General features: G+C 46.1%; 1 protein-coding gene across 1 annotated transcript in view; it reads right to left on the bottom strand.

Moving 5' to 3' along the window:
- The window catches only part of LOC127618298 (neurofilament medium polypeptide-like), a 741913-nt gene that overhangs the window by 226699 nt on the left and 501821 nt on the right, over positions 1-13393 (bottom strand). The window contains exon 5 of the mRNA XM_052090681.1: positions 8916-8946. The gene's annotated coding sequence lies outside the window, so the exon portion shown is untranslated. The remainder of the gene's footprint in view (positions 1-8915; positions 8947-13393) is intronic.

Below are 13393 nucleotides of genomic sequence, written 5' to 3' on the forward strand. Positions count from 1 at the left end.
AGGAGCACTGTTGAGGTCGGAGTGCACCCCAAGACTTCTGATGTTCCAGCACGCCAATGTCAGAGAAGAGGAGGCAGTTGCAGAATGTCAACCTGACCGCGCCTGCCTTGCACGCGTGTCCTGCCGAGCAACGACAGCCCTTGAATGCTGCAAGGGCTCCCGATTTGCCAGTCGCTGAATATATATATGACTTTCCATGCATGCTATGGCACCGAGTGCCAGGGCAGTGTACAGAAGACGGATGTTTGCCCAGGACAAACGCCTCCCTCTGGGTCCTACACCACTGAATCTGATGGAGTGCAAGCACGACAGTCAAGAGCAACGCAGGATCGCCCCGCAGAAGCCTGCTAGCTTGGCCTGATACTCGCTGACCGTTGTCCCGCAAAGGATCTTCCGCCCACCGAGAAAGCTGTGGTAGACCAACCAGGAAAACGTTCCAATGCTCTACAACAGCTGCCAACTCCTGCTGCCGAGTTGACATCTACTATTTGACCCATAGTTGGGAGGCAAAGAGGGGTACTGTCACAAGGTGAGCCTCTATGACTCGTGGTAGGGCGGGGTCGTCTTACTCTCCCGTACAGGTCCTTTAGACCTGCTCACTGCCCTGTGTACACACACACACACAAGTATACTGTATATACTTTATATCTATACACACAATTTTAATTTCCCCTCAATCACTTTTACAGTGACTTCTTGTAATAAATTTATTATTATAATCTAGTCTTTCTAAATGTAAATATTTTAATTGTACAACTACTGCTGGCACATGCAGTAAATACAGTGTATGTTTGTTATACCACAAGATGGCGGTTAGGTTTGTAGCAATTTACAAGTTATAAAAGATAACATTAAAAATATTACATTTACCCTCAGGCTCTTTTCTTACACATTGATTTTTGCGATATTTTTTACATTTTAAGTGTTCATGAGCCAAATGTATTTGCAGGGGGGAGGGGATAAAGTAAATAATAGATAAGACCAGAGTAAAATATGATGCAACCTCTGCCCATATCTGTGCTTTGCCTGTGTCTGCACTATGTAAGACACTGATAGATCCACCAGCCCTTGCAATCCGCTCTGAAAAAGAAATAACCCGTTTTAACCCGTCTCTTGTGGCATTGATTGATTGGCTATGAGCATTGGACTTAATAACCTCTATCATACTATCCAACCCCTCTGCTGGCGGCAGGCACCAGTTTGTTTATGGGTGGCATCTCTTCCAATGTGCCATGTGTGTGAAAACTCTACCTGTGCTAATGGTCTGGGCTGAGGGATTGTACTGTCAGCTGGGAGTGAGGCCTCATTTTTCAACCTGCCTACTGTCCACGTTGCCAGCCCCACAGAACAGCCCCTTCACGCCCTACCCTATGTACCCCGATCATCTGTCAGCATGGACCTCAGCTCCCATGATGCAGTGTGAAAGAGAGATGGGTTGTCAGCTCTAGTTGACTGTGAGTGACAGTGCTACATGTTAAATCAGGATGCATGGGGATGAAAATGTGCTGGTATGCCACATGGATTGAGTTTGTCCCGCTTGGATAACTTATTCACATTGAAGGATAGCGTTCAGTGTTAATACCAGGGGGAGTAGCAACCATTATGCCTTCTTGAAATTAACACACACATTATGGAAAATAATCCCCATCTTTTAAAATATGTGTTTTGCTTGGTTCTGGGTCCCTACATCTTTAGACAAATGTATGCCATGAATTTTCTGTGATATTTCCATTACTTCTCCAGTTGTTTGCGATTACTGTATAAGGATTGTTTATTGGCCTGTCACGATTATTACCAGTGTTAGGTGTAAACTGATCACAAAGTAATTAGTTATAGTAACCTCAAAAGTAGTGTAACACATTACATTATATATTTGTGTAATCAGATTTAGTTTCTGAATTTCAATTAATTTAATTCATTTTTAGTACATTCCTTGGGTCACAGATATTTCTAAAACAAGAATATTCTCTTGGCTGAAAGAAGAAAGTCATATACACATAGGATGGCTTGAGGGTGAGTAAATTATGGGATAATGTTTGGGTGAACTAACCCTTTAACACAACATTTTGTTTCACAATTTTACATTGGGATTTTATTTTGTGCATACTGTATATTGTATATTATTTTTATAGTATACAGTCTTCTTATTTTGTGTATATTGTATATTATTTGTATAGTATACAGTCTTCTTATTTTGTGTGTACTGTATATTGTATGTGTAACAAGATGTGTAGATTGTGTTATGCGTAAATCAGATATTTATTGTAATTGTCATACTGCTATGTTGCTTGGAATTGCACCCAATACTTTCACCCACTGTTGCACTTGTGTATATACAAGATGTATGAACACTCCAGTTACTATATTATGACTAAGAATAACACAAGGATGTGAAAGAACATGCCTGACAAAACAAAGAACTTAGTTCTTAAATAACAACTTTTTTTTTTTAATAAAATTATTCCATTATATGATTAAGTATAAATAAATGACTCTTTGAAGTGTATGGGTATAAAGCTTAAGTGACATATTAAAATGGATGTGTTGCTCATTTCACAGTGTAACCTTAACCCACATTCACATTAAGTATGAAAATTTGTATAACAATTAATTGTCAAAATTTCCTAATCATGATGAGCCCTAAAGCAGACAATTAAATCATTAATCAAAATTATTTGTATGACAATTAATCATCAGCCAAATTTAATTATCATAACAGTCTTAATAGTTTACATTACCTTTATATAGATTGAATTCATTAAGAACTATTAAATATTAGCATATTACATATTTTAGAGCTGAGAATAACTTGAAAAACATGTACTGACAATATAAAACTGTCACAGACACGGCTGGAGGCGCCTCCTCCTCGAGCCGCCGGAGACCGCATTCACCCGAGTACTAATTACTCGCCCCAGCTGTTGCCCATTACCTCACCCTATTTAATCACGCCAGTTGTTTCCTTCCTTGCGAAGTCTTGTTCTGCCCCGGCGACATTACCAAGCATTATTGTTTACCTCTCTAGTCTTCCCGTGTACCGATCTAGCTTCTCTCCGTTCCTGTTTGTTAGCCACCTGCCCTTAGACACTAGCCTGCCTGACTACGTTTGTTTGCTGCCCGCCCTGATCTTAGCCTGTCCCAGATTACTCTTCAGCCTCTCTGCTTTACTCTGTTTGCCTGCACCAGACCCTTGCCTGTATTATCTGAGCTTGCCTGTTTTCAATAAAACCGCACATGGATCCCAACCAACCTGAGTCTGCGTTACAGAAGACTTCGCCGACACTCGATCCAGCGGTGATCACCCGCCTATCGGAGGAACTCTCTGCGCAGGCGAACCAGCTCTCCGCGCAACAGCTCCAGCTTGGGCGCCTCGCTTCAGCCGTCGAGGAGATAATGCGTACTGTACAGGCAGCGCTCCAACCCAGCGCCGGCTCCGCGACCGCACCAGCGGTTCCTCAAGCTAACCTGGCGCCAGTCGGCGATTCACTCCCCAAGCAGCCGCCAGCCCGCGACTTCGCCTTCCGGAAAAGTTTGACGGCACGCCCTCGAAGTGCAGAGGCTTCATCATGCAGTGCACCAATTTCCTCACACAGCAACCGACAGTATACCCGACAGATCAGAGCAAAATTCTCTTCGTCAGCTCCGTTTTGGCGGGCCGTGCTCTCGACTGGGCGACCGCGGTTTGGCACAATCAGGGCTTCACACAATTCTCCTTCGACTTCGTTCATGCAGAGCCTGATCGGCGTCTTTGATCACCCTGAAAGTGGTAAGAGCGCCGGTGAGCAACTGCTGGCCCTCCGTCAGGAAATCGCATAGCGGCTGATTACGCACTCACCTTCCGCACCCTCGCAACGCAAACCGGCTGGCTCGAGTGCACCCTAAAGCTCCTCTTCCGCCAGGGTCTGGCGCGGATCTACAATCGGAGCTGGCGTGTCGCGATGAGGGGGCCACCTTGGAACAGTTCATCTCGCTGGCTATCCGTGTCGACAACCTCATCCGCTCCCGGCGACCAGCTAGATGGCTCCCGCAGCCCGCTCCTGCACCCCAGCGTCAAGCGGCTCCTGAACCCATGCAATTAGACCGCGCCCACCTCACTCCGGAGGAGAGAGCGCCGTATTTCCAACCGCCTCTGTCTCTACTGTGGTCAGGCCGGACATATCCGCTCCAACTGCCCGACGCGCCCGCCCGAGCGACAGCAGCCAGGGGTGAGTTTGTTACTGTCTTCCACTCTATCCAGTTCCAGCCTGAATGTACCCATTTCACTCTACTACCAATCGCATAGCTTAAATGTCCACGCCATGATCGATTCTGGTGCGGCTGGGAATTTCATTGATGTGGACTTTTGTAAGAAATATGGCATCCCCTTGACTGTGTGTGAACCTCCCTTGGCAGTGGCGGCTCTAGACGGACGGCCCCTGGGTACCGGTAAAGTGTGCAACACCACCACCGACATCCGCCTGCAGGTAGGAGCACTGCACACCGAAACCATCCGTCTGCACCTCGTCACCTCCCCTCACCACCCGGTAATCCTCGGCCTCCCCTGGCTCCGTCTTCATGACCCACGAATCTCCTGGCGGCACGGTCAAATCACGCAGTGGGGCACCGACTGCTCGGCGAGGTGCCTGAGAACTATCCACCCCTTAACCGTGGGGGCCACCAAGGCCCAGGAAGCTCCGGCGACTCCGCTCTGATACCCCCCATGTACGCCCGACCTGCTGCGAGGCCTTCAGCAAGGCCAAGGCCTCCCAACTTCCGCCCCATCGACCTAGCGATTGTGCCATTGATCTCAAACCGGGAGCCACACCACCCCAGGGCCGCATCTTTCCCCTGTCAGAACCCGAGTCCTTGGCCATGAAGTCATACATCAAGGAGGAACTGGCCAAGGGATTCATCCGGCCCTCCACGTCCCGGCAGCCGCCGGATTCTTCTTCGTGGGTAAGAAGGACGGCTCCCTTCGCCCATGTATCGACTACCGCGGCCTCAATGGCGTCACCGTCAAATTCAGATACCCCCTGCCACTCGTACCCGCAGCTCTAGAGCAGTTGAGAAATGCAAAGATCTACACCAAGCTGGACCTGCGCTCCGCCTATAACCTGGTGCGTATTCGGGAGGAGATGAGTGGAAGACTGCCTTTTCCACCACCACCGGCCATTATGAGTATCTGGTGATGCCGTTCGACTTGTCTAACAGCCCCTCAGTGTTCCAATCGCTTCGTCAACGATGTATTCAGAGATCTTCTCAACCGCTACCTTATCGTTTACATCGATGACATACTAATTTACTCCAACTCCCTTGAGGAACACATCTCACATGTCCGGACCGTCCTCAAGCGCCTCATCCAACACCAGCTGTACGCCAAGGCCGAAAAATGTGAGTTCCACCTGAAGTCAGTAGCCTTCCTGGGGTACATCATCAGCCCAGATGGAGTGGCCATGGATGACCACAAGGTCGCGAGCTATCCTGGAATGGCCTCAGCCCGCCCACGGTGAAGGAGCTCCAACGCTTCCTGGGGTTCGCAAACTTCTACCGCCGGTTCATCCGCAACTTCAGCACAGTTGCTTCCCCTCTCACCGCCATGCTGAAGAAAGGTGGCAATAAACTCCACTGGTCAGCCGAAGCCCTCCAGGCCTTCACTCAACTCAAGGCACGCTTTACCTCGGCACCCATCCTGCACCACCCCAATCCTGACCTCCCCTTCGTGGTAGAGGTGGGCGCCTCGAACACCGGTATCGGGGCCATCCTCTCCCAGCGCCACGGAAACCCACCTAAGCTGTTTCCCTGTGCCTACTATTCCCGCAAACTCACCCCCGCCGAGCAAAACTATGGCGTTGGAAACCGGGAACTGCTAGCCATAAAAGTAGCCCTGGAAGAATGGCGTCACTGGCTGGAGGGGGCCAGGGAACCGTTCCAGGTCTTGACGGACCACCGAAACCTTGAGTACCTCCGCTCCGCCAAGAGGCTCAACCCCAGACAGGCTCGTTGGGCCCTGTTCTTCACCCGCTTCAACTTCAACATCTCCTACCTCCCGGGTTCCAAGAATACCAAGGCAGACTCCCTCTCCCGTCAACACGAGACCACTGCCCAAACCCTGGCCGTCGAGCCCATCGTACCACCCGAGCTCTTCCTGGCTCCTGTCCAGTGGGATCTAATGTCCGACATTACCCAGGCTCAAGTCTCAGTCCCACCTCCTCCTGAGTGCCCTGCGGATCGGACCTTCGTACCCCCCAGCCTCCGGGAGAGGGTACTCAGCTGGGTGCACGACTCCCCAAGTTCCGGCCACCCGGAATCACAGCAACCACCCGCCTTCTGAGTAACCGCTTCTGGTGGGGGACCCTACCGAGGATACCGCCGACTTCGTCAAGAAGTGCCCGGTCTGCAACCTAGCTAAGTCTCCAAAACAACCACCGGCCGGCCTGCTCCAACCTCTCCCCATTCCTCGTCAGTCCATGGTCACATATAGCTGTGGACTTCATAACCGACCTACCCAACTCCCAGGGGCACACCACCATCCTCACGGTTGTGGATCGGTTCTCCAAGGCTTGCCGCCTGATACCTCTGCCCAAGCTGCCCACTGCCCTCCAAACCGCCCGAACACCTGTTCCAACACGTGTTCCGCTTCTACGGTCTGCCCGAAGAAATTGTCTCGGACCGGGGGACCCAGTTCACCTCCAGGGTCTGGAAGGCCTTCTGCCGTCTCCTAAATATCAACCTCTGCCTCACCTCCGGTTACCACCCCCAGTCCAATGGACAGGCGGAAAGGCTGAACCAGGAAATCATCAGATTCCTGCTGAACTTACTGTCACAACAATCAGTCGGACTGGAGCAGGTTCCTTCCGTGGGCTGAATACGCCCAGAACTCCTTGCTCAAACCATCCACCAAACTGACCCCCTTCCAATGCACCCTGGGGTACCAGCCTCCTCTCTTCCCTTGGTCCGGAGAACCCTCGGAGGTCCCGCCATTAACGACTGGCTGCAGCGCAGCGAAGCAGTTTGGGACCAAGCCCACGTCCACTTACAGCGGGCCGTGGACCGCACAAAGTCACAAGCCGACCGTCACCGCCGTCCGGGCCCGACTACGCCCCAGGCCAATGGGTTTGGCTCTCCACCGAGACCTCCGCCTCCGCCAGCCCTGCAGAAAACTCGGCCCTAGGTACGTAGGCCCCTTTAAGATCAAAAGAAAATTAACCCTGTTACCTTCCGTCTCGAACTCCCCACTAATTACCGTATCTCTCCCTCTTTCCATGTCTCCCTACTGAAACCGACCAGCGACCGGGGGCGAGGAGGAGCCACACTCAGACCCCCTCCCTGATCGTGGGTGGCGAGGAGGCCTTCCTGGTGCGAAGACTACTTCGACTCCAGAAGCCACCGAGGTCAGATGCAGTACCTGGTTGACTGGGAGGGTACGGCCCGGAAGAAAGGTCCTGGGTCGGCACCAATGACATCCTCGACCCAAACCTCATCTCAGAGTACCATCGGACCAACCGGAACGACCGGCCCCTCGACCTCGGGGAGACCTCGGCGTGGGTCGCATCTTCGCGTCAGGAGCCGCTCACAGGAGGGGGCTCTGTCACAGACACGGCTGGAGGCGCCTCCTCCTCGAGCCGCCGGAGACCGCATTCACCCGAGTACTAATTACTCGCCCCAGCTGTTGCCCATTACCTCACCCTATTTAATCACGCCAGTTGTTTCCTTCCTTGCGAAGTCTTGTTCTGCCCGGCGACATTACCAAGCATTATTGTTTACCTCTCTAGTCTTCCGTGTACCGATCTAGCTTCTCTCCGTTCCTGTTTGTTAGCCACCTGCCCTTAGACACTAGCCTGCCTGACTACGTTTGTTTGCTGCCCGCCCTGATCTTAGCCTGTCCCAGATTACTCTTCAGCCTCTCTGCTTTACTCTGTTTGCCTGCACCAGACCCTTGCCTGTATTATCTGAGCTTGCCTGTTTTTCAATAAAACCGCACATGGATCCCAACCAACCTGAGTCTGCGTTACAAAAACAAAATATAGTTATAATTTCCATTACTTATCCTTGCCTACAAATCTGAATTTTTAAATGTCCAGCTTTTTACAAGACTGTGGAAACACTTTTGGTTGTGGTGCAAAAAATAAATTACATCAACTAATATATAATCAACACTAGGCAATATTCATGATCTACGCTGATTTATAAAGTTTATAAAACTTACACCCCTGGTTAGTACAATGCTTATGTGGGAACAATCACAAATGCAAACATTCATAACTACCACATTTACCTCAAGTGTCTGAAATTAAATAGCTTTCACCAAAAGAAAAACTTTTTTTTATCATGATATGTGCAAATGCTCCGATTACTTTGTGAGTAAACGCCTTCTCACTCTTTAATGATCTGAACAATTACTCAGTCTTTGCAATGCACGAGGCGCATTGGAGCTACAGATTATTTATAGAATAGAGCACATAATGAAGTTGCAGCAAGCAAAGTGTTCTATTCTAATGTGCTTATAACTCATCGGCACTTTTTAAGTGATGGAATATTGCAACTATAGGCGCAGAGTTACATCCGTAGCTCACCTGCATGTGAGGGACACAAATATCAAACGGGAATACACACACGTGCACACTTGAAGGCACTGCTTTCTAGAAGCATGAAAAGGAGAGGCAATTTTGAAAATCAAAGCAACGCTGCAAGGAAGTCAATGCATGAAAAGATTGTCAAAGTCATTGGTTTACAATTGGCTGGTTCATCCCTAAATTATGCGCTCACATACTGAACATACATGTTTTTATGATCCATCATGCACACATGCGTCTACATGCACATTTATACATGTATGTGTGCACAGACACACACAGAGACTCAAGTGTGCGCACGCACACACAAACACACACACACACAATGAAGATGTTTGAGGGTAAAATAGATATTTTCCTTACCATAAATTCCTGTTGATATGCATGGAAATGCCTGTAAAGAGAAAAGAGGCAAAAAGTAAGCAAACTCTGAAAATACAAGCATTTCTAGGACGCAAATTCGGACCCAAAACCAATCAGGGAGGAGAAAACGTCTTTAACAGTTATACAAACTCAATTTGTCAATCTTTCCATTTAATTGTTCTTGAAGCTCAACTGGTAGAGCATGGTACTACCAATGTCAACAGCATGGATTATATTTTGAATGCACCCTTTGAGTCGCTTTGGATAGAAGCATCTGCCAAATGCATAAATGTACATGTACAGAGTTCAGTGGGGCAGGCTATAAAATGTTTTTGAGTTTTTTCATTTACTGCTTGCAGTTTGATAACATACATGAGTTTCAATAAACCAAACACTATAAAATTAACATGAACTGTGCTTTTCCAAGAAATTTGGAATTCATTATACATAGAATGTTTCATTAAAGCCGGTGGGGATAATTGCTAATCCAGACTTTCTCCAAACATCAAATATATATTAAAGGGCCTAAAGACATTGGGCGCTGCTTCTTACAGAGCGAACATGTTTATCTCTGGGCTATGCAGAATCACTTCTATGAAACCAGCTTCATCACTTCAAAGAACAGGATGAAATGAATACGTTTTCCTGTTGAGATAGACCGTGTTCTTGTTGAAGGAGTGCCGGTTTGACAACATGACTTGTGGACAAAACATGTAACTCCATTTGAGACAGACAACAAATATTCATATACTGTACAATAACAGAACAGCGATATCAACACCTGTAGGTTTTCCCACCTGCATTTGATGTGCACCGAGGGAGAAAGATATTGTCAAACAGCATTTCAATTTACAAAAGCAAAGTTCTGCCTGTCGTCTGCTGTTGATCTAATTAATCTGACAGTAAATTAAGTGGCAGCCATATTTCAGTATGCCAGCACCCATTCTGTAGCTTGAAGAGAATGGGCATCTGGGACCTGTACATAAGTCTATATGATGCATGGAGAGCATGCTGTGCACTATAATTCAATACTCATGAAAATTATAATTGATCCACTTATGAGTCTGGGCTTTATGATGTCCTGGTTATTCCTGAGGGACAAACATAACCTTGGGTTGAAGCACTTGAAATGGTGCTTTTGGTCTGTTATGATGATTCAGTTAAAGGTGAACTGTGTCATTTAATTCCAGCCTGATCTCATGACAATTACCTGTCTGTGGTGACATTTTTGCAAAATGATATGACGTGGTTCTTTACACATATCAGCTCCAAAATGAAACACTCACTGTGTGGCACTAAAAGTGAGTCAAATGTTCTTCAGATGAGGTTTTTAAGATTAATGCTAGGCCTGTCGCAATTATTAAACAACTCTCCGATCACAGTTATTTGATCTATCAGCAATTCTTTGAGACAACTGCAATTATTGGGCGTTCAAATTCCAATCACATTTTAATACATATATATGCCATGAACGGTGCATTTGTGTTTCATTCAGTTGAACTCCGTATCCGAGCGTTACTGAGCAGCTCCATGGAGGTCAACAAACTCCTGAAGAGGACGTGAAGCGCTCTGATGCACACGCTGTCAGCGGAGGCTCACGCCAAACTCCTGCGAAAAAATAAACGAACAAGTATAAACTTTGATAGTGAATGCAAAACGCTCCAGTTTCACTTTAAACGATCGTGTAACGTCAAATGTCCCAGGTTCATACACGCTGTGTTAATGATATGCAGTGACAAAGAGGAGGAGATGCATGCTTACTCAATTTCCAGCCTGATCTTATTTGGAGACATGTATAACAAGTTTTGCAAAGTCATGTTTTCACTATGTGACGAAGTTGTCTATTTCTGTGGAGTAGACAGTAGATAAAAAGCTCATTTAAAGGAATAGTTTCTCCAAAAATACAATTTCTCTCATAATTTAGTCACTCATATGCAATCCCAGATATGTATGACTTTCTTTCTTCTGAAGAACATAAATTGTGATTTTTAGAAGAATATCTCAGCTCTGTATGTCCAGACAATGCAAGTCAATGGTGCCAAAATTGTGACGTTCCAAAATGCACATTAACACAGCATAAAGGTAATCTATGTGACTCCAGTGGTTTAACCCATATTTTCAGAAGTGATATGATGTGTGGGTGAGAAACAGATCAAAATACAAGTCATTTTTTGCTAGAAATTCTTCTCCCGGGCGGCGATATGCATGAATAATGTGAATCACGATAAACACAAGAAGAATGTTAGTGTCCGTTTCTCACCCATTTCATTTCACTTTTGAAGTTATTGATTTAACCACTGGAGTTTTATGGATTACTTTAATACTGACTTGTGTGCATTTTGGAGCATAAAATGTTTGGCACCCATTCACTTGCATTGAATAAACAAAACAAGCTGAAATATTTTTTTAAAAATCTTAAGTTTGTGTTAAGCTGATGAAAGAAAGTCATAAACATCTGGGAATGCTTAAGGGTTAGTAAATCAAGGGTAAGTCTCCTCTCCTGTACATCCTGTATACAAACCAGTGTCGCAGTTTGTACCAAGATAGATACATACTTAAGTTTGCTGATGATTCTGTTATTGTCAGCTTGCTATCAGGGAATGAGCGGGACCATGGGCCAGTCCTTAGTGACTTTGTAGAGTGGTGTGATAGTTCATCTTTACAGCTGAATGTATCTAAAACTAAGGATATGATCATTGACTTTCGCAGGTCACCACCTTCCCCTACAGTCACGGTTATTAAGGGCATGGATATTGAGCCCGTGGAGACATACAAATATCTTGGAGTCATTCTAGATAACAAACTGTGTTTTGAACCGTTGGTTGATGCTGTCTCAAAGAAATTCCAACAAAGAATGTACTTTCTTAAGAAAATGAATACTTTTAATGTTTCGATCAGACATGATGATTCTGTTTTATCGTGCTTTTATTGAATCGGTTTTATCTTTCTGCATATCTGCTTGGTTTGGAAGCCTCTCCTGACAAATAAAAACAGACTTGGTAGTCTGGTCAAAGTGGCGAGCAAGATTTCCAGGGGAAGTCAGGCTCAACCAGGGGAGTTATACATAAAACAGGTACAGAGGAAAGTTAGAGCTATAGCTCATTCACAGGATCATCCCCTTAGAACAGAGTTTGAGCTTTTGCCCTCTGAGCGGCGTTATCGAGTTCCTAGATGCAGAACAAAGAGGATGCACATATCTTTCATTTCGGCAGCTGTGAGGCACCTTAATGGCAATTAGCACTTCATATTAACTTGCACAAGTTGCATTTTTGCACTTGACGGTGTCCTGTATTTTACTTATTTATTTATTATACATTATGTATATTGGGCGCTAATGTGAATTCCTTCTTTGCTGGTTGGTTTTGTTGGTGAGTGTTGTTGTATGTTATGTGTTTTATGTTGAGCATTGCTGCAAATTCAATTTCCCCTTGTGGGACAATAAAGGTACTTTGAACTTTGAACTTTGAACTTAGTAAATTATACATTTTTGGGTGAACTATTCCTTTAAACTCAAAATACATCAATATATTCTAATCTACTATTTTCATATTAATAATCCAATCAGCCAAAACATTATAACTGACTAATATTGTGTAGGTCCCCCTTGTGCTGCCAAAATAGCTCTGACCCATCGAGGCATTGACTCCACAAGACCTCTGAAAGTGTCCTGTGGTATCTGGCACCAAGACGTTAGCAGCAGATATTTAAGTCCTTTAAGGTGCGAGGTGGGGTCTCCATGGATCGGACTAGTTGGTCCTGCACATCCCAGAGGCATTTGGAGGCAAAGCCAACACCTTTGTCATGTTCCTCAAACAATTCCTATACACAGCACTGCACTGTGACACCTTTCTATCATGGCCAGCAATACGTTTTTCAGCAATTTGTGCTACAGTAGCACTTCTGTGGGGTCGTACCAGGCGGGCTAGCCTTCGCTCCCCACGTGCATCAATGAGACTTGGGCGCCCATAACCCTGTTTCCGGTTCACCAGTTGTCCTTCCTTGGACCACGTTTTGATAGGTACTAACCACTGCATACTGGAAACACCCTACAAGACCTGCCGTTTTGGAGATGCTCTGACCCAGTGGTCTAGCCATTACAATTTTGAACTTGTCAAAGTTTCTCAAATCCTTACGCTTGCCCATTATTCCTCCTACCAACACATGAAATTCAAGAACTGACCGTTCACTTGTAGCCTATTATATCCCACCCCTTGACAGATCAAAGACAGATCTGTTACGTACCACAGTGGAAAAAGAAACCTTAACCTCCCCAGCTGGCTCGGATCGGCACAGAACGGTTTTGCGCTGAGAGTCGTTCAGCCCGATGTTGGAAAAGCGGCTTATTAGACCAGACTGCATAATTCTGTGACTCTTTTGTCATCAAAAAGAATTGCAAAAATACAAACTAAAAAATTTTTACTAACAGGTTTCATGAGCTCTCCCACTACCCTGATGAAGGATTTCTTAGCAAAAATGCG

The sequence above is a fragment of the Xyrauchen texanus genome, chromosome 24, assembly GCF_025860055.1.
Source record: "Xyrauchen texanus isolate HMW12.3.18 chromosome 24, RBS_HiC_50CHRs, whole genome shotgun sequence".
NCBI lineage: Eukaryota > Metazoa > Chordata > Actinopteri > Cypriniformes > Catostomidae > Xyrauchen > Xyrauchen texanus.